This window comes from Coenobita brevimanus, chromosome 56, assembly GCF_032717465.1.
Source record: "Coenobita brevimanus isolate Jiangsu-jjx chromosome 56, ASM3271746v2, whole genome shotgun sequence".
NCBI classification, from domain to species: domain Eukaryota; kingdom Metazoa; phylum Arthropoda; class Malacostraca; order Decapoda; family Coenobitidae; genus Coenobita; species Coenobita brevimanus.
Window position 1 is genome coordinate 25,879,285 of NC_137009.1, and position 20,306 is coordinate 25,899,590.

The following is a 20,306-nucleotide window of genomic DNA, read 5'->3' on the forward strand; positions in this document are numbered from 1 at the left end:
CTCAGTTACCTACCTCACACAGTCTGAATGATCTTCTCCAACACGCAGAGACGAAACGTGCAGTAACGAATACGTGCACAATTTTGTTACCGCATGAGTTCACCAAAGTCTCTGTTTGTGTTGCCGGTGCGAAAGAAGAAGTGGATGTACTAACCCTACCTGAGACGTGTTGTGTGAATGGCTTGACTTGTGAGTCAGCGTGGTGTACAGTCTTAGAGGACAGTTTATGCTACCTGTACTTGCTCAATGTCACAAATGCTCCACTAAAACTTATAAGTGGTGTAAAGATTGGAGACTTCCTAGTATAACCAGCGGCCGTAAAGGTGTGCCAGGATTCCTCAATTCCTACTATTCAGACTGATGATACACCAATCGGTGTATGTACTATTAACTCTACGGGATCTGCGCCGACTCATTCACCCGATATGCTCTCACATCTCACTTGCACAGATTTCCCAGAAAATACGCCTCAACTCCTCGACCTTCTGACCTCGTACAGAAACGTGGTTGCCTTAACCGGTGAACTGATGGGTAGAACAGACCTTGTCAAACATACGATTGAACTACTCCCAGGAACTCAGCCGATTTACATACCAGCGTATCGATTGCCTCACAGCCAGAGAAAGCAAACAGATCAAATGGTACAGAACATGTTAGACCAGGACATTATTGAACCCTCCGTCAGTCCATGGAATAGCCCACTTTTCTTAGTACCAAAGAAGGACAGCAACTTTAGACCAGTAGTCGACTATCGTAAGGTCAATTCTGTCACCGTTCCAGACCGTTTCCCATTACCTGTCCTCACTGATTTGCTAGAATCCCTTGGTGACAATAACGTAGTCTTTTCATCTTTAGACCTCCTCAGCGGGTACTGGTAGGTCGAAATGGAAGAGTCCTCTCGCCCAGTCACAGCCTTTAGCACCCCTTCCGGACATTTTCAGTTTAAGAGACTCCCTTTTGGTCTGAGAAATGCTCCTTCCGTGTTCATGCAACTTATCCATTCAGCCTTCAGCGGTATGATGGGACACTCTCTTTTTGCTTACCTAGATGATATCATTGTTGTGAGTAAATCCATCCCTGATCATTTTATCAAACTCCAGCAAGTCTTTGAACGCCTCCAGCTCGCAGGCCTGAAAATCAATCTCAGTAAATGTGACTTCCTGCGAAAGAAAATCAAATTCCTAGGCCATGTCGTAGATGCACAAGGCATTCATACTAATGAGGATAAAACTAAGGCGATCATTAACTTCCCAGAACCTACCGCTACCGACGCTGTACGAAGTTTCCTGGGCCTCAGTGGCTATTATCGTCGCTTTATCCAGGATTATGCGAAGATCGCCGCTCCTCTGACCCACTTACTCAAGCAGAATGTGCCCTTTGTTTGGACTAACGACCAGTCACAGGCTTTCCAAAAGCTAAAGACAGCTCTTGTATATGCCCCTATTCTAGCATTCCCTGATTATACCACACCCTTCCTTCTCTGCACAGAAGCCTCAGGCACTGGACTTGGTGCCGTTTTGATGCAACTCGATGAAGCATCAAGGAAGCGCGTAATAGCGTATGCTAGTCGCACCCTTACAACCGCTGAACGTAACTACAGTGTCACAGATCTCGAAGCGCTAGCGGTAATCTGGTCCTTGAAACATTTCAGAGATATAGTCTATGGTTATCCAGTGCATATCCAAAAGACCACCTTCCACTATGTGATTTGTTCAAGAATTGCAACCTAACAGGTAGGTTAGCTAGATGGTCTATCATCATCCAGGACTTTAATCCCACTTTTCAATATGTACCAGGCAAGTTGAATGTAGTCGCAGACGCACTCTCACGTCACGTAGCAGCAGCTATAACATCACTGCAGCCTGAAGTAACTGAAAATACTACACTAACGTCAGAAGTTGTTCGAAACTTTCAACGCCAAGACCCCATGTGGTCCAAAGTCATTTATTTCCTAGAATCTGGCGATGCCTCGACCTTACCTACTCTGCCAGTATCACTAGATGAGTTCATGCTAGACAATGATCTCTTGTACAGGAAAACACTGCTAACAGGCAAAGATATGCCCAATCGCGAAGTACGCCAACTTGTTGTCCCCACTGCCCTGATACCAAAGATTCTTCATATTGTTCATAATACTCCTCAAGCTTCCCATCCAGGTAAAGACCGATGCTTGCGCCAAGCACGTCTCAAATACTATTGGCCAACCATGCGCCGCGATATCCATGCCCACTGTGACTCTTGCCTCTCCTGCCACCGCCACAAAGGATCAATCGGCTTACCAGCACCTCTCTTACAATACCCAATCCCGTCACAACCATGGGAAACTGTCTCAATCGATCTCTTAAAACTACCTCTCACAGAATCTGGCGCTGAGTACTTGTTTGTAGCAGTCGACCACTTCTCCCGCTACTGTGTCTTCGTACCCCTCTCCGACAAGACCGCTGAAGAGCGTTGCACGTGCCCTTGTAGATCACGTAATTTGCCCGTTCAGTACCCCTCATACCATTCTTACTGACAACGGTACAGAGTTCAACAATAGCCTTCTCGATGAGATCTGTCGCCACTTTCATATCAGTAAGTGCAATGTCGTGCCTAACCATCCGGCTTCCAATGGCCTTGTAGAACGCCACAACCGAAAAATCTTGGAGTGCCTCAGACATCTAGGCTCCCATAGTTCGTGCTGGGATGACTGGATTCCCCAAGTGGCATCCTCCATCAATAGTTCCATCAATGCATCCATTGCTGAATCTCCCTTCTTCGTCCTCTTTGGTTTTGACAAGGACCTCCCATACTCTCTCTTATCCTCAAAGCCAGACCCCATCTACAACATGGATGATTATGTTAAACTAAAATTGGCCAACTTCCAGACAATCCACCAGTATGTCCAATCCACTTTGGCTTCCTCTCAGGAGGACATGCTGCAGCGCCAACATAAGTCCGCCTCTCCTATCACTATCAATGTAGGCGATCTTGTCTTTGCTCATTCCCATACACTTTCCTCTAAGTTGGATGACAAATTTACAGGGGCCCCACCGCGTCCTCACTCAACAAGGCAACAAATTTCACCTCCAGGACCTGTCCACTAGGGACACCAGATGGGTCCACGTCGATGCCTTAAAGCGAGCACCCCGTGGCCTCGTGTTGGAAGAGTCACTTACACAACCTCCTGCCCCCTCTTCCCCTCCTCCCATCCCTCAGTCTACTTTGTCTCTACCTATCCCTCAGTCTCCTTCCTCTCCATCTCCACCTGCTCATTCATCAATCAATCAATATCGGTCCAAACTGCGCTCTGCCCATCAACCTCTTCACGACCTCCCCCATTAACTTTACCCTGATTTTCTAGGTACGATGTTAGCGATCTCCCTGCTGGCAGTGCTGACCCTCCTGGGGTCTGGGTCAGGTCAGGACGATGGTGAAGTACGTCCCGGGGCCTTGGTCGGCTCGGGAGGCAAGGTAATGCTTATCGACGACATCGCCTCTTTGCGCTACGATCTTGCGCCCCTGGCCGACGTAGCCATTGCCCTACCTGCCTACGCGCACCAGCTCCACGGAATCAGGAACCATCTCACGGCCCTCATGGGGACACACAACCCGAATGAGTATCTCTATAACCTTTTCCTCCCACTCTCCTGGCAATTGCAATACATAAGTAACAGATTCACTGAGCTCAATGACACATTTTCCATTCAGACACCCGTGGGTCGTTCTCGTGTGAAACGAGGTCTCTTCGACTTCGGCGGTGAGATTCTGAGTGGCTTGTTTGGCGTTGCTACAGCCCGTGACATTTCTGGCTTCAAATCTGATCTCACTTATTTAGCTTCAGCCCTAGAATCACAACGCCGAGTCCTTAAAATCCAACACACTATGTTACAGAAGCTCACGACCCAACTCAATGAAGTTACGTCCACTCTAAACAATTTCACCGATATCTTACAACGCCACCTTTCAGATCTCAACGTTATCTCTCAGTTCTTCTACCTCAAACTCACCATGGATAATCTCCAACTGGCCGTTGACTCTCTCCTGTCTCAAGTCTCTACCTTGGTTCGTATCCTGGTCGATGCTATCAATGGACGTGTCACTGCCGACTTAGTACCTGTCTCAGTTCTCCGTTCTGTCCTGGAATGGGCTCACTCCACCTTCGGTCTCTCCCCAGTCCTCCCTTACTCTTCCCTTGAATATTATTATCCTGTTCTCGAAGCCACTCTTCTCACTACACACGTCGTCGTCCATATTCCTCTCCGTTCTGCCATAACCTTTAACCTTTTCCACATCATTCCCTTCCCTTTCCGCCTCAACAACTCCTTGTTACGGGTATCTGTTCCTTCAGAATATTTCCTCCTCTCCCATGATCATCTTTCCGTTGCCTTCCTTTCTTCCACAGACCTCCAGCAATGTTCCTCCCTTACTCCGACCTCTCGTCTCTGTGCTGCCCACCTTTTCGCTATCTTCCCTAGCAGTGCCACACCCTGTGAGTCTGCTTTAGTTCGCAACCATTCCATCTACTCGGCCTGTTCTTTTGTCCCAGATCCTGACCTCCTGGTCCACCATGCTCACCTCAACCATGTCCAGTATTTCTTCTTTGCTGTTCCCATCTCTGTCACAATCATGTGTCCTGGTTCTTCCGTTCGCTCCATCCCCACTAGTGGTCTCTACAAAGCACCTGACTATTGTACCGTCAAATCAGAGTCCGTCATCACTTACGCCACTCGCTATCACCAAGCTGTTCGTAAACACTCCTATGACATCTTTCAACCAATCGACATGCCTTCAACCCTACCTTCTGCCAACATTACCATCACCTCCCCTCACTTGCGCATGCTCACCTTCCTTAATGACAGTGATTTCATTATGGATCAATTTTCTCTGGCCTTCAGCCGTTCATGGGTTCATCCAACAGTTGTGTTTCCCCCTGTGGTTATCGCTTTCATAGGTTTTCTACTCATCATCTGTGCAGTGCATTGTTGTGTCAGAAAAATGGAACATCGACTCCAGGAAATCAGAGTCGCTACAGGCATTGTACGCCCTACACACGACGTAGAAACTCCCCGTACTTAGTGCCCTCGCATTCTGTGACTACCATTGCCATCTAACATTTAACCACACTGTGAACAGCACTCTGCTTACTAGAAAATGATGGTATTTCTTTCATGCATTACTGAGTGACAGTGTATCCTACAGAAAATACAAAAAAAAAAAAAAAAAATGAAGGAAGAACAACAATAGAACTCTCATATCTACTCCTTGTTTCTCATGTATCAAACTATTATTGTGTACTTCCCATTATGTTTATATATCCCTTCGACCCTTACTGGATTTGTACCTATTATTCCTTGTATATCTTATATGTATATATCCTTCTAATTCCCTCCCCTCAACATGGCCATGTTTCCCCTACTGCCCCTGTATCATACTTATCCCTTGTACGAACCTCCCCGGTCCTGCCTTACTACTATATTCACCCACCATTTAACTCCTGGTGTCAGGAGACACCGTCTCAGCTACCCGGGGGAGTAGTGTACCCCCTCCACAATATGTCTACCCCCGATGTATATATGTTCCCCCCCAATGCATACATGCCCCCACTAAATTTGCTAGGTCAGCATGCTTTCCCACGCCTGAAGACGGCGTTATTGCATCAGTTGATATCAGGCAGCCTGGTCGGGTAGACTATTTTACTGTGAGCTTGTAATAAACTCCTTATCTAGCTGTTTGTACACGGAGTTTCTATCACCAAAGTATTGCAAGTTACAGACTGATTTTTACCATTCCCCTCCTATTTTACGCTAAACCTATAATGTCTCACAAGGGCTTATCAGAGAAAGAGTACATGACAACTGACACCACTGCCATCACTCCTATGACAACTGACACCACTGACGTCACTCCTATGACAACTGACACCACTTCCATCACTCCTATGACAACTGACACCACTAGCATCACTCCTATGACAACTGACACCGCTACCATCACTCCTATGACAACTGACACCACTGCCATCAATCCAATGACAACTGAAACCATTGCCATCACTCCAATGACAACTGACACCACTGCCATCACTCCTATGACAACTGACACCACTGCCATCACTCCTATGACAACTGACACCACTGCCATCATTCCACACACACACACACACACACACACACACACACACACACACACACAAGCTGTGATCGTACCTTTCCTCCTCTCTGCAACTCCATATCCTCTCAAGAAACACTACAACACTGCTAAAAGACGTGAGTAACCAGCTTATTTGTCTAGTTTTTATACTATTGTATTGCAAGGTAAAATTGTGTGTTTACTATTTGTTTCTCATAGGGAAAATATGGTGGATTTCATTGCTACTCTCTCAATTATTATACTTGTAAAGCATAGGTCGCATAAAAAAATCTGAAGAGAGCTTGATCAAGCTGATGTTTTCTTGTGCATCCTTTTGTAAAGCAAAGTAAGCTATGTGTGAAAATAATTGGGGAGTGTTATGAGAGATGAACAAACTCAGCCTACGGGCCAGAGTGTAGGTGCTGTCACCTCACACAATCCATCGTAACTTTTCAAAATTAATTTTCTCCATAACAATAAGGGTTATAACACTGTGAATTATATCATGGGTTTCCTTAACCTTTTGGCTACAAAACTGGATAGAATTAACGTACATGTTTGTTACAGTGTCACTAACAACATACGAAATAATAAACAAATCAGATTTTTTTTAGGTGATTTTTGTAGTTTTTTTCGATTTACTCTAAAACTGTTACACGTATCAACTTGAAACATTCACACATGAAAGATCATGAAGTTCTGCATATGGACATGTCCTTTGCAACTGCGTGTAACGAGAAAATTTTTTCACGCTGATGTTGGTAAGTTATGAGAAGCTAGTTTTCACTTAAATAAGGTTTATTCTGGCTTCATTTCTGTATATTTATTCATCTGTTTTATGTGTTCTTTTTTTCTTATTTGATAGTATAAACATCAACGAAGATGAAGGGAAGCGATTTATAACAGTATAAGCACTTTCTGAGGGTAAATTGGGTCATAGATTTTTTCCTTGCCATGCGAGTGGAGACAACCTGAGTGAGGTTTTGGTTTTGAGCAAGGAAGCAAAACTTATTGAAAACTTATGATGCACGAGAGGGTTAATATGGGTACTAGCATACATGGGAACACCACTCATTCTTTCAAAATTTTATCGAATGCCACTGCAAAGCATTTAAAAATATATGTTTTAAAACTTAGGTTACAAGTCCACAATGGAAGGCCGTAACTTGGAAGGCAGTATGAATTAAACAAAAATACAAAAGTATCAACATTTTAATGCATAACATATCTAAAAAGGGAATAAAAAAAACATAAAAATTATAATGTCTATATGCCATACCATTAAAAGTACATAAAATATATCCTTGATACTTTATAACAGTGTACCATTTCTATGTCATCATTCTTTAGCTTCAGGAATTCACTAATAAACGACTTTTGATTTAAATGAATTAATTTTTCTTGCTTTCGTTGATATCAAACTAGGATCCTCCAATATGGAACACAGTAAATCGTACAAGGTCTCCAAGTCTGTCACTGACCCAGCCAGAAGTACTAAAACTTTTGCATATGCTAAGATATTTAACTTGAATATGCCAATGTTACATCCCAATTGACATGTTGAGACTTCATATATTGTGTCAGTATTATAAAAATTAAAGAGAAAAGGTGGAAGAACCCCTCCTTGTCTTATCCCATGATCAATGTAGCAATACTTCCTGCTGCTGGCCTGCCAGGTAATATATATATATATATATATATATATATATATATATATATATATATATATATATATATGTATGTATATATATATATATATATATATATATATATATATATATATATATATATATATATATATATATATATATATATATATATATATATATATATATATATATATGTATATATTATTAGAAACAGGCATGAAGGTACATTTTGTAAGGTAATGGTGGGTAGTTCTTTGAGTGATCCATTTGAAGTTAGGTCAGGAGTGATTCAAGGAGGAGTTCTTTCGCCTTTGCTGTTTGTTTTGGTTATGGATTATGCTATGAGAAAGGTTGTAAGGAGAACAGGTGCAGGAATTAACTGGAATGAAAATAAGAGGCTGATTGACTTGAACTATGCTGATGATATTGTACATTTTTGTAGAAGTATTAACGAGATGTAGAGGGTGCTTGATTGTCTGGTGGAGGAAGAAGAAAAATTTGGATTGGTAATAAATTGTGGAAAGACTGAAATTATTAATATGAAGGTGGAGAACCTAATTGATTGTGTAATTGGGCATAGTACGGTGAAGAATGTAGAAAATTTTAATTATCTGGGAACGACTGTATCATCTAATGGATCATGAAACAATGAAACTGAGGAGAGGATTAGACAGGCTTGGCGAGTTGTTGAAATGTTGAAATCTGTTTGGAATAATAATATGCTATCGGTACATACAACAGTAAAAATTTATAAGTCCATGGTTAGACCAATATAAATTTATCGGCATGATTCACGGTACATTACAATTGGAAGAGATCAGAAAGTATTAGGATTTGAGAATAAAATACTGAGAAGGATTCTTGGGGTAAAGTGGCAAGACAGAGTTACAAATGAAAGAGTAAGGGATATTACAAGAATGGAACCAGTTGATGAATGTGTAAGACTGTCTCGTTGGAAATGGCTGGGGCACATACATAGAAAAGAAGGCAGTTTAATACAGGATGTGCTAGAGTGGACTGCTAGAGGAAGGAGAGGCAGTGGTAGACCGAGGGAAACCTGGTTGAGGACAATGAAAAGAGAAGCAGGAGAGAAGTGTTGGTGGGATCTGAGGGAGATGGCAAGAGACATATTGGTGGAGAGAGTTCATCGAGGCCCTATGCATCCCGTGGGGTGCCACAGGAAATTATATATATATATAGAGATATATATATATAGATATGTATATATATATATATATATATATATATATATATATATATATATATTGTTAAGAAGCGGGATTTGGTAGTTAGGCAGTCTCGAAGCTTCTTGCTGATTGCAGACATTTACGGTATCCTGCTCCGGTACGAGTCAGCATTGCCAGTTTTCCTGCTGTATGTGAGCATAGTTATTTCGTAATTTGTACATTAATTTTTGTGTTCATTTTCTTTATAATGTTGTATTTACCTGTATGTGATTGTTTGTTAAATTATGTAACTGAAATTAAGTTTGTATGGCAAATAATTTAAAGTGTTATGGAATGTAAGAAAACTCTTGGATGTTTTGGTTGTCTCTGAGTTGGTAACTGTGCTCTCTCTTTGGAACACAGCAGAACTGTGGAGAAATGTACATGATTCTACAACAATGCAAGCTTATATAAGGATGGGGAGGAGACTAGAGCAAGATTAGTTGGTTTTCAGTTCAGCTTGAGTATAGTGCAGTGTCAGTGCAGTGAAGTTTATATATCAATGGTACTTGTGAAAATAGTGAGGTGTTGCTGGGAAGCATTAAGTGTAATATTATTGCAATTATTGATGATTATCTTCGGTACATGTGAAAATAGTAAATTGTTGTTGGCAAACAGTGAAGTGTAATTGTGGTCAGTAAAGTCTCTATAGCTCCAGTGCTTGTGAGAATAATGAAGTGAAGTTGGAAAGCATTCAGTGTATTAATGTGGAAAGTAAAGACAGTGAACATGAGAAGCCAATATTTATTTACAATACCGCGGCTGATCTTGTGTACTGGACATCTAAATGTTGACCATGGGAAGAACAATTCACTAGGCAACGTCCTCCCCATACTGTACTACTGTTGTAGGAGCCTGTGGCAGTATGGGATGAGGACGCAACACTCGTGTCAGGAGTGGGATTATTAAGGGCTGTAGTGAGTCAAATCTTCAACTAGGAGCTAGCGGGTGTGGAGACGAGATCCCAAGCTGGGCAGGAGGACGAGGTGTCATTGGCAGCAATTATGAAGCTATTACAAGGCCAAATACAGGCTCAGAAGGAAGGACAGAGAGAACTGTTACAGGCACAAACTAAAGAACTCAAAGAACAATTACAGACACAAACTAAGGAACTCAAAGAAAAATTACAGGCACAGAACGAAGGACAGAGAGAACTCAAAGTACTAATACAGAAACAAAGTGTACAATTGAAGCCACAGAGTGAACAACTAGAGGCACAACGTGAAGAACAAAAATAACGAGATGAACAACTTCAAGAGGCATCACAGGTGCAACAGATGGATTTACAACTGAGGATGCAAGGACAGCTAGATGCTTTCATGAGGGAAATGAAAGAAGAACAGCAACAGCTTAAGGAGTAAACAGACGGCAAGCTTGAGCAGAAGTATGAGATGTCAATAGAAGAGAGGACACAGATGGAGGATGCAGATTTACAACCAGTGATAGAGTGGCTGCAGTGGAGTACAGTGTGACCATCTTGAGAAGAAGTTTCCAGGTTAAGCCCTGTGATCAAGAGCTACTGGAGTCTGTTGGACCCGCTTCGTTTGAAGAACGGACTACTGGAGCATCAGTGGGAGACACCGGATGGCCTCAGCAAATATTGGCAACTGATGGTTCTGAAGAAAATGAGGTCTAAGATCTTGGATGAGTCTCATAACCAGATCACTAATAAGCACTTGGGAGTGAAGAAAACTCTAAGCCAGTTGCGACAGGGGTTCTGCTGGATTGGCATGCGTCAAGATGTTGAAGAGTGGTGTCGGGCCTGTGATGTACGCTGTGCCAAGATGGGTCCCAAGAAACGTGGTTGCGCCCCTCTTCAGCTGCACCAAGTAGGTGCACCGATGGAAAGAGTCGCAGTGGACATTGTTGGACCTCTGCCAATCTCTGAAAGAGGAAATAGGTATATATGTGTTGCCATGGAATACTTCACAAATGCCCACAAGTCTATGCCATCCCTGATCAAGAGGCTGTGACTGTTGCTCAGGTGTTGGTTGACCAGTTTTTCTGTTGTTTTGGGATGCCACAAGAGCTACATTCAGAGCAGGGTAGAAACTTCGAGACTGCTGTGTTCGTGAGTGCTGCAAGTATTGGGGATCAAGAAGACTAGGACGACCCCACTAAGGCCACAGTCAGATGGGATGGTGGAGAAATTAAACTCGACCCTAGACAAGAACTGGCCAAGTACTGTATAGAGGGACAAACAGAATGGGACCAGAAACTACCTGCGTTGCTGATGGCATATCGGTCTGCACCCCATGAGTCTACTGGTTACATGCCTACAAAACTGATGTTTTGTCATGGGTTACGCTTGCCTGTTGACTTGTTAAAGCGAAGACCACCTGCTGAAGAGCTGCCTGCAGACACCACCAGCTGTGTTAAGCACCTTCAGGAAAGGCTGACTGAGGTACAACGTCAAGTGTGAGGAACCCTGAAGTTTTCAGGTGAGGTCATGAAGTGCAAGTATGATGCCAGGACAAGTGAGATGAGCTTCAGGGATGGTGACCAAGTTTGGTATACAATCCTCAGCGAAAGAAGGGACAGTTACCGAAGCTGCAGAGCTCATGGAATGGGCCTTACACTGTGTTGGACCACCTATCACATGGAATGTATCGGATTCTGGGAGACAACAAATCTCGCCCAAAGGTGGTACACACGAATCGTCTGTGGACAGGACAGTACAGCTGGGACGTATCCAAGGAATCGTGCTCACCTGCAGCTGAGGATGTTGAGGAGGACTATGGAGCTGAAGGGCAAGAGGATGGTGACAGTTTCCTGAGGGAATAAGTGAACTGGGAAGAGGACCAAGACATTCCTTAAGAAGTGGACTGTATGAAGGAACAAGGATTTCATCGGAAGCAGCACAGAAGAAGACCTGATAAGTAGAAGGATTATTTTGTGTATAGTTAGATGTTTCATTAGGATTAAGCTTTATGTTTGTATATGTTATGTAGTTTTGTCGGGATGACAAAAGAAATAGGGAGGGGGTAGTGTTAAGAAGCAGGACTTGGTAGTTAGGTAGTCTCGAAGTTTCTCGCTGATTCCCAATGTTTACGGTAGCTAGCTCCAGTACGAGTCAGAGTTGCCAGTTTGCCTGCTGTTTGTGAGCATAGTTATTTTGTAAGTTGTACATTAATTTTTGTGATCATTTTCTTCATAAAGTTTTATTTACCGGTATGTGATTGTTAGTTAAATTATGTAATGGAAATTATATTTGTATGGTAAATAATTTAGAGTTATGTAATATAAGAAAACTCTTGCAGATTTTGGTTATCTCCGAGTTGGTAACTGCTCTCTCTCTCTGGAATACACCAGAACTGTGGATAAATGTAGATAATTCTAGAACAATGCAAGTTTATATAAGGATGGGGAGGAGACTAGAGCAAGTTTAGTTGGTTTTCAGTTCAGTTTGAGTGTAGTGCAGTGTCAGTGCAGCGAAGTTTGTATATCATTGGTGCTTGTGAAAATAGTGAAGTGTTGTCATGTATTAAGTGTAATATTATTGCAATAAGTGGCGATTATCTTCGGTACATGTGAAAATAATGAATTGTTGTTGGCAAACAGTGAAGTGTAATTGCAGTTACTAAAGTTTGTATAGCTCCAGTGCTTGTAAGAATAGTGAAGTTAGAAAGCATTCACTGTAATAATTTGGAAAGTTAACACAGCCAACTTGAGAAGCTAGTGTTTATTTACAACGCCCCCGCTGATTTTGTGTACTGAACACATAAAGGCTGACCATAGGAAAAACACCTCACTGGGCAACGTGCTTCCTATACTGTACTACTGCTGTTGGAGCCAAGGCATTTCAAGATACCTGGACACTGCATTTGAAAGACTGGAGGTCTTAGGCAGTAGGAAAACCTGAAAGAGGAGGAAACCTCCAGAGTCAACCTTTTGCTTACATGAAGGACTGGGAGTAGCAGTTACCTCTTGCATAGAGACTTCGAGAGAAAAGGGATGAGAGTTTGTTGCTAGATGAGTGGTACGTGCCTGCCGTAGTGGTGGGAAGATGCAAGAAGACAGTTCAGAGGAGCAATAACCGTTGAAGTAACAATAGAAAGGAGATAAAGATGCAACACTACGGCAAAGAGACAGAGGTTGAAGCGAGCTAATAAGAGGAAGACAGTTAATGAGATGAAAAGCCTTTGACTCCACACTATTGAGAAGAACTGTATATGAGGAACCTCCCCACACATGAGAGTTGTACTCTACACAGGGCCGAGTAAAACCTGTATATTAATTCAGCAACTGTGCACGGGTAAAGAAGGGTCAGAGTCAACTTAGCACACCTAATCTCATGGAAACTGATTTTACAAGAAAGGTATTATGTTCTTCCCAAGGGAAATCCCGAGAGAATGAAACTCCAACTATGTTTGATGATGATGCAGGATTGAGCTCGGTATTGTTAAAAACTAGAGGGTGCTCTTGCCGAAGATTTTGTTTGGTTGATAGATGTAAGAAATGAGTTTTTGACGCATTAAATACAACAAGGTTATTTTTACCCCAATCAGAGACATGAGCCATATCAGACATTAGTGCCATAGCCTCATACCCATGTTTGTTGAAGCAACTGCTGAGATGGACACTGCAGGAAGCGAATGGAAAAGTGAAGGGTAGAGTCATCAGCGTATGAATGGATAGGGTTAGATGTACAGCTTAGAAGATAATTGATGAATAAAAGGAAGAGAGTTAGTGATATGACAGAGTCTTAAAATCTGTGTTCCTGAAGCAGCAGTACACTCGCAAACGCATTTACCTATGATCTGGGTTCTGCTCTGACCTCTGAGTGTTCCGTTGAGAGTTTGGTTATTTTTTCAGACACAAACCTGCTCGAATCATCTCTATGTTGACAAACACTGCCTTATAAAAGTTATTGTATTTGCAGCAAGTAAATGTGTATAAAATACTTGTGTACTAGTTGTGGTATGACTGGTCAGCACGTAATCTATTTGAAACGCCTGATAGATATTATGAACCAGAAACCTAACTTTTATCTCCTTAACGTTGCAGTTATTACTCTTTTACGGTCCCGCATGTGTATCTAGATACCTATATCCAGACATTTAGATAAATAAATAGATAGGTAGATGGACAGATAGAAAGGCAGACTGATAGACTGAAATGTTTAGAGCTGTAGTATGATTAGATTTAAGGATTTTCTCCTTGAAATGTTGTTTTGTATATATATATATATATATATATATATATGGAGGAGGCGGTGGCCGAATCGGTAGAGCGGCGGCTTGTGGTCCTGATCGACCCAGGATCGAGTCCCGGTTGGGTCAGGGAACAGTTTAAGGATTTGAATTTCCTAAAAGCAAACTTTCCTGATCTACCAGATGACCCGCCGACATGTCGTAAAATACCCCCGCCAATACCAATACACCAATTCCTGTATGAGACAGCCCTAACATGTATTCAATATGGATGGTGGGTGTTAGCGCCGAAGTGGTGACATGTGAATGTGTAGGAGGACTACTGGGCCTTGGGATAGGTCACTGCCCCCGAGAAATAGGCCCTGGAGCCATTCCCCAGAGTCGCACACGTAAAAAAAAATATATATATTTATATATAGATAGATTTTTTTACAACATAAGAATACTTATAAATATCTCTTGTTCTTCTACGTTTTCATAATTTGTTGTGGACGTTAATTATGATAGGTTTTTCATAAATTTACCGTAATGCTTTTTATTTCCAGTATAGATTGGGCTCAAAATCCCGTTACCCTTCTGGCATTTTATGCTGAAAGTGAATAAAGGCGCTCATAACTGCTCATTCGGTGATTGATTGAAATACCTGTCCTCTTGTTAAGGTAACAGGAGGGTGTGACATGCCTGAAATTCTTTTAGAATGAATAACCACTATGGTTATCAGAACAATTGCATGATCTAACAACTACCTTTTCTTGCTGCTTTTATAGAACCTTTAATGTTTCTGCCCCTTCATTTTGAAACCAAAAACTTTTTTGGTTGCTACCTTAAATTTTAAAAAAGATATGTTATGAAAATAATATTTTAAAAAATGGTAATGTTTACTAATACATGATGCAAATACAGGCACAAAATTTTGAGTGTTTTAAGCTGGCAGTGTTAAGGGACAAGAATAACCGAAGTTTTAATTTTACAGTGTAAGTAATCCAGCCAAGTAAATGTGTTTAACATTTTATTACTTGAGTCTGCTCTACCACTTTCAGCCTCTGTTTTTGTTACTATTATTTACTGATTGTGAATATAGATAAATACTGAAACTTGTCATGGTTTGGCATTAATTCTAAGATAAGACTGAGATACTGCTATTAAAGAAATACAATTCAAAGAAGTTACGTAAGAGTTTTCCTATGCACGAACCCTCTGTTTCCCTGATCGCTGTTGTTGTGGGGGAGATTGGAAGACGTCGACCGGGATTTGATGCGTTGGGGAGCTCGCGCAGTGTACCTTGGTTGGATCCACAGTAGAGTGTGATGGTTTGGTTTGGTGGTTGGACGCCGCATTTGCGTCCCTCTACGAGATTCTGATTTCTCCCAATTCCTTATGCCTCCTTCGCTGTCTCATTTAATTTTGCAAGTTCTTTTTTTCTACTGTTTCCTCTTCCTTCCCATTTCTCCTTCCCTATCTATAATCTCTTTGGCATTAAATGATGTAGAATTTTTCAAATTCATGAAAGTTTTAGTTGATGGCCATTATGTTGTTGCAACAAGAAGGACGATTTTTCCCGTGTTCTGTAGATCTGTATATCTGGCCAATTGTAGGGGCCATGGTGACTGGACACCATTCCAGTGTGTGGACCTCTACAGAGACAAGATTTGCTACTGGGCTGCAGCTACGAATCCGGGGGTGCTGTGGCTTTGCTGTAGGACTCTCGGCCATCGGCAGCTGACCAAGAATTCTGATACAGGACGACCTCTGCTTCTCTTCCGGCTACTTCTCAGCTTCTCAATACATATTCTAAACCCCTATTTACCTCTACTGTTCCCTCACATTTACCCACACCAGCTTCACCCTCACGACCTATTACGTCCACGAATCCGTCTACTCGTTCGTCCTTTTATCTTCAGTAATGACTTTTGATCCTGATCTGCCTCCACCCAATCCTATGTCTACCCTTCCTGTCTTCGTTGTCCTTGTCCCGTCTTCATCCCTCTTGCCTACTCACTTACCCCACCTCTCTCATTGGGCCCCAGTTGTGATCACAATATTCTGACATCACCACACAAACAGATTACGCATCCCTTCATCTCTCTTTGGTACGTCAAGTAGGAACTGACGTCACGTCATATGTGACTCAATGGTTCTCATCTTCACAGAGGGCTAAATGCAGCCAAAGTTGAAAATATCAAACCTGTGGTTTATCCTTCCGTTAATTCCCTGTCAGTCTCTCCAGATGCCCAGTTAAATTACTGTACAGGCACTGTACATCTTCCAATTGTTTTGTCCTTTGGTAACCTAAGTTTTGCTGGATGTTCATGATATTCACTTCATTCTTTCCAAACAACAACACCCAGTTCTCTCTGTCCATTGTTTTATTATACTTCCCCTGGACGCCGCTAAGAGTCGGCCAACATTCCGAAAATAAAAATTTACTTTGGTAACCTTTCCCTTCTGTCATCATCTGGAACAGCGTCCTCTCTGTTGATGAATATATTCCTTCCCATCGCCAGTGCTCTTCCTGGTGCCGTTTTACCCACCTAATCAAGTACTGCCGATCACAGGCTGTCTGCCCCAACTGCGCTCAGGCTGGACTCTCTTCCTCTGGCTGTACTTTTAGCAACCTGTATCGCCGAACTGTAAAGGTCGCCATACAGTCTCTTACAGAAAATACTCAGTCCACATTTTTGAGACAGGAGTGTCTTTCCCTTTGAGAAGTCCATCGCCGAGCAAGTAGCTTACGTCACTCTCCTGGCATCTATGTGCCCGTGGCCCATACGACTCCTGTCGTATTACACGTCTCCTGCTCTTCCAATGACACCTTCAGTACCTGTCTCCAAATCTTCCACTGTTTATATCTCCCTTCCTTATTCCTCTTCCTGTTTTTCCTCACTTTTTATCTGTGTTCCCTCTGCCTTAACATCATACCATTCAGTATGTTCCCGGTTTTCCCATCCCTCATCTTCTCCCAACGAAGGCAAACGTAAGTGTGCCCTCACGTTCTCCCCGTCTCGTATCCCTGGTCTCTCCCCGTCTCTATTTACTGCCTTGCCTACCCACCACTTCCCCTCGTTCAAACAGCAGTGCCATGGAGATTTTCCACAGGTTCCCACTCAGCCTTTGTCATCTTCCGTGAAAGTTGAATTCTTACAGAGTATCAATAATTACCTTCACTGTACCTCTCTTGCCTACCCTTTTAACCGAAGAAATACATTCCCCTCCGTCCTCCGTCCCTCTTACTCCCCCTTCCTCCTATCCCTCTTGAACCTTCCCTCCTCCCGTCTTCTGTTTCCATCTATTCCACTGTCCAAAGACCCTCCTCCTCCATGATCACCATATCCTCCCTGTCTTCTCCTATCGCTTTCGATCTTGATCTACCTAGCTTCCTGGTTTCTCTCGCTCACAATGCTGTAAACAATCACCATATTCCCACCTGGACTTATTTTTCTATTTCATTCATCATGACGCTTCTTTAGTAGAATGTCAGAGGAATCTGTACCCATCAAACAGACCTCATTTTTTTACTTCTTCTCTCTATTCAGGAAGCCTTTCTTCGTTCTTCCCAATTCTTCTTGATTATACTTTTCGTGGATCTCCTCTTTATATGACATAACCCTCCTTATCCGTAATTATGTTCCTTTTAACCTCTTTGTGTTTCTTTTCCTGTCCATCTTACTTCTGTGTCTTTCTGTCAGTGGATCACAGTTTATTTCTCTTCTTCTGTCCATTTTGATTTTCCAGACTTCACCGTCCTTCACTCCTACCTCTTCCTTTGTGACTTAGATTGCCGCAGTTCCTTGTGAGATGACTCATCGATCAGCAGTGAGGCAGGGTTATTAAAACAGTTTCTTTCTTATCTAAAGAGCTTCATCTTTAACATTGGCGTCCTTACTCACATCGACCTCTGCAGTCGGTCCCTCTCTTGCTCAACCCTATCTCTTTCTTCATTTTGGATTTCTCTGATTTTCCTTAGGTTGGTGTTGGAAGACAATCTTTTAAGTAATCACTTCCCTCTTAAACTCATTCTTAGCTCTTTCAGTCCCGTTTCTTGTCCACCCTACTGGTACTTCCATGTTGCTGACTGAGAGTTGTTTTCTTCTCTTACTGTGGATTTTCATCCTTCTTCCACTTTTCCCTCACCACACATTCTAGATTTAGGTGCTGCTGTCTCTGCCATTCCCCGTGATATTCCACCATCCACTGCCAAACGTGTTCCTTGATGCACTTCTGCTTGTTCAAGGACCCTCCATGTATATCGTGCCGCCTCGAAAAACTTTCGTCACAAGCAGACAGAGGGTTTCCTTTCTCCTGACTGGTAGGTAGCGATCCTCCACGCATTATTTAAACCTGGCAAACCTGGTCATCTTCCTCAAAATTGCCATCCCATGGTCCTGAGTAGTTGCTCATGCAATCTTCTTGAATGGATGATCAGTTATTGACTAATGTGGCACCATGAATCCCGTTGTCTTCTTTTCCCCCTACAATTTAGGTATCACCAAGCACCAAACAGCTTTGACCCTCCCTCTCAACTAGAATATTGTATCCATACTGTTTTTTCACAGTCAATCAATCACTGCTGTCTTTTTTTAATATAGAAAATGCCTATGATACTACTTGGAGGCATCATTTTCTCCGTTGTCATCATTTTCTTGGTCTTCATGCTAACGTACATATTTTTTTTATTTCTTTCCCTTCCAATTTCTTACGTGTCTCTGGAAGACCGCATTTCATGTTCATTTCTCCATCATGAAGTTGTCTCCCAGGGTTGAGTCCTTAGTACGTTATAAAGTTCGTCATCTCCTGTCTACCCCCTCCCCCTTTGTTTCGGCCTCCCTATGTTGACAAATTTGCATTTACGCTGCAGATTTAGACCAACCTCATTTCCAATCCACTATTTTGCAATTGATGCTGCCTCAACGTGGCCACTGCTCATGGTTTTCATTATTCAAAGGCTTGTGCAGTGATGTTAACCCATTCACGAACTATACCTTAACCCTCTCGACCTTTATTACACCTCCCTTCACTGGTGGTCATCTACAACATTTCTTTGCCTCATCTGTAACTCCTGGTTAAATTGCAGTGCACATCTTCGTCCACTAAATTTTCTACTCGTCAATACCTTTACTTGTTGCAAACGCCATCTCGTTTTTCATGGAGCGCCAATTGGGCCACACTTCGTCTTCAGTCTGTCCTTATTCATTCTAAATGCCAAGTCACATCTTCTGTCTCCACCCGCACCCTTTCGCAAAGGGATTCCATTCAACATACTGGTCTTTTGTTACCTACTGGTGCTTTCTGGTCAAATCCAATCCACGTCTCTACACTCAATTAAGCACCTCCCCCCCTTATCGTAAGTGGTTTCTCACTGTTAGGTACAATACGCGCCTCCTTCAATTTCCTACTAATAATTTATTCCGTCCTCTAAGCCTACTCCAACACTCTTTTTGATCAAACCTCCATTTCTTTCATTTGTTAGTCTTCCGATCCTGTGCAAGGTCTAATGAAAGGCATGGCTACCTATCAAGAGTTTAATGTGGGACGTCCTTACAGGGAGCACAGGTTGCCCATTCCTGGATGCCCGATGCCTGGGTCATAAGTCCCTAGTGACCAGGCCACTCAAAGCTGATGGCCACTAGCCCAACTCTCGTATGGCACACTTACAAACCCCATAGATCCCCGCCCTTTTAGCTTACTGTTTTTACATTTCCTCCTATTCTTCCCCTTCGTCCAGTTACCTTCCTGCCTTGGCTTCTACCTTCTCATATACACTGTCCTTTCCTCGCTTGTTCTAAGTCACTTCTCCCGTCAGATACTCTTCACTGTCTATCTTAAACACGTCTTTTCACTCCTCTGACACTTTACTGACCGCTCTAATTTTGTCATGGCGTCAGGTTTGCTGTTGTGTTTTCAGACCCTTTCGAAAATACTCTTTCTCCCATTACAGGCATTCTCACTGTAGAACCTTATTCTGTTCACTTGAAGTCTCATCCTAGATTCTCTTCCTCCACTTTGTTATCTTCTCTGCTTCTTTCACTGCACTCACTTCCTTACACACCTCGTCCCACTCTCATCCCCTGATCACCCAGAATCAGGAGTGGCTGTTCTGCCTTTCTGTCCAGAAAAAGTCAGTTCGCTTTTTTGGTCCCCCACCCATATTCTGGTTATAGGAAATGAAC